This window comes from Giraffa tippelskirchi, chromosome 5 (genome assembly GCF_054371585.1).
Source record: "Giraffa tippelskirchi isolate mGirTip1 chromosome 5, T2T-mGirTip1v1.2.pri, whole genome shotgun sequence".
Classification (NCBI taxonomy): domain Eukaryota; kingdom Metazoa; phylum Chordata; class Mammalia; order Artiodactyla; family Giraffidae; genus Giraffa; species Giraffa tippelskirchi.
In genome coordinates, this window is record NC_137279.1 from 14,417,505 (window position 1) to 14,420,173 (window position 2,669).

A 2,669-nucleotide genomic window follows, 5' to 3' on the forward strand; every position below is an offset into this window, starting at 1 on the left:
GTGGATTCTCCACCACTGAGCCACTGGGAGCCCAACAGTTCTTTTTCAGTAGCTACAATAGAGAAATCCCGGGCAAGATTCTAACTGGCCCAGTTTGGAAACAGACTAACAAAATGTATTTCAAAGGCCCTCACACTCTTTCTCCTTCAGAACTGTTATTCTTGCAGTGAGCTTCTGCTGCTGCTAAGTCGCTTCAGTCATGTCTGACTCTGTGTGACCCCATGGACTGCAGCCTACCAGGCTCCTCCGTCCAAGGGATTTTCCAGGCAAGAGTACTGGAGTGGGTTGCCATTGCCTTCCCTGTGCAGTGAGCTAATCTTGGCTAAATTTTAGCAGAATGTAATCTGATTAAATTGATTCATCTTAAGGTGTTCAAAAGTGATAGCTTTATCATTTACAACTTAAATGAAATGGTAATTGGTGCAATGTCAAAATAAGAAAAGGAATTTAAGGCAGTGTGTATGAAGACAATTTTAATTGGGTTCGATAAACTATGCCAATGTGGAAGGATACCTTCTTTGAAACATAAAGCATAGAAATCTGTACATCTCTATCTTACTCACACTATTTGTGAGTGCAAAGAGTACTGGGAAGATGCTATGAGAAGAGTCTGTCCTTGGTTGAAGCAATAAAGGATACATTGTCTGTAGAGAACAAAAAAGCAATAATAAAACTAAGTCAGCTCTTTTTCGTGCCTAGTGCCCAGTGCAGCCACGGCTTGTGGTCCCAAGAAGCACCTGAAGCCCACAGCAGCTCCAAAGCTTTGGATGTCAGATAAACTGACTGGTGTGTTTGCTCCTCGTCCATCCACCAGTCCCCACAAACTAGGGAATGTTTCCCCCTAATCATTTTCCTAAGGAATAGACTCAAGTATGCCCTAATAGGAGATGAAATAGAGAAGATCTGTATGCAGCATTTCATTAAGAGTGATAGCAAGGTTTGCACCAATATAACTTACCCTGCTGGTTTTATGGATGTCATCAGCATTGATAAAACTGGAGAGAATTTTCATCTGATCTATGACACCAGTGGTTGCTTTGCTGTTCATTGTATTACATCTGAGGAGGCAAGGTACAAGCTAGGCAAAGTGGGAAAGATCTTTGTGGGGACAAAAGGAATCCCTCATCTGGTGACCCACGATGCTTGCACCGTCCGCTACCCTTGATTCCCTCATCAAGGTGAATGATACCATTCAAATTGACTTGGAGACTGGAAATAGTACTGATTCAATCAAATTTGACACTGGTGCATGGTAACTGGAGGTGCTAACCTGAGAAGAATTGGTGTGGTCACCAATCAGGAGAGACATCCTGGTTCTTTCAATGCAGTTCATGTGAAAGATGCCAGTGGCCACAGCTTTGCCACCTGGCTCTCAAAATTTTTCATTACTGGCAAAGGCAACAAACCATGGAAATCCCTTCCCCGTAGAAAGTGTATCTGCCTTACCATTGCTGAGGAAAGAGGCAAGAGACTAGAAGCCAAATAGAGCAGTGGACAGAATGATCCCTGAGTGACATGACTGGAAAAGTTTTTGTACTTAGTTAAAGACAATACCACACTTGAAAAAAAAAAAAAAAAGGCTAAGTCATCTTGGTCTTCCCTGGTGGCTCAGATGGTAAAGAATCTGCTTGTAATGTAGGAGACCTGGGTTTGATCCCTGGGTCGGGAAGATCCCCTGGAGAAGGGCATGCAACCCACTATTCTCGCCTGGACAATCCCATGGCCAGAGGAGCCTGGCAGGCTACGGACTATGGGGTTGCATAGTCACTCAAGACTGAGTGACTAACACTAAGTCAGCTTGCATTTTCTTATTATCATGTATAGGAATTCTAAACAATATCAGTGATGTAATATCCATCCCCACCTTGATGGACCAGTCCCACTGTTACTGCATCTCCCTGGAGTTTCTTGTCAATACCTCCTCCCATCTCCCGATTCAAGCACGCGGCAATAGAAGTCAGAGTGCTGGCATATTACTTATCACAACTGTTGATACCCGACTAGGAGAATTAATGCATTATATAGAAAAGGGTGAACTGAGACTGCAAAGGGAAATAATCAAGAGATTATGCTTTACAAAATGGATTATAATTAATGTCAAACTGTGCATTATAAGCAGTTAGTACAAGCTCATAATATAAAATAATTGAATTAGTCCCCCAAATAAATTCAACAGAAAAGTCTGTTCTGGAAGAGTAATTCATTTGTCAGCTGAGCAAAAGAAGCTTATAAGGAATGGCTGAAAAATGCCAAAAGACTGTTAAACTAATTTAAAGGCAAGCATACGAATTTCATTTGGACCAGAGTCTGTGTCATTTCCATCATTTTCATGTAGCCCTAGCCCAGCACGGAGTATCATAGCTGGTCCAGCAGGTGGCACTCTTCTCTTTGTGCACTTGTACTAAACTAACCACTTGTCCAAGTACAAGGTTGAGTCTTGCCTTCAGAAGAACCCTATAATCTGTTTATCTATGGCAATAATACAGTTATAGATTTTTGGAAGGGTAACTATGCTGGTCTAGTCTTTGTCAGTTTTCTTTCTTAAATCAATCTGCTCTTCCCCAGTAGCATATTGGACACCTTCTAACCTGGGGAACTCATCTTTCCATGTCATATCTTTTTATGTTTGTAAACTGTTCATGGCATTGTCACAGAAAGAATATTGGAAT

General features: G+C 41.7%; 1 pseudogene; it reads left to right on the forward strand.

Moving 5' to 3' along the window:
- Positions 1-722: 722 nt before the first annotated feature.
- Positions 723-1,510, forward strand: LOC145505155 (small ribosomal subunit protein eS4-like; annotated as a pseudogene).
- Positions 1,511-2,669: the final 1,159 nt, after the last annotated feature.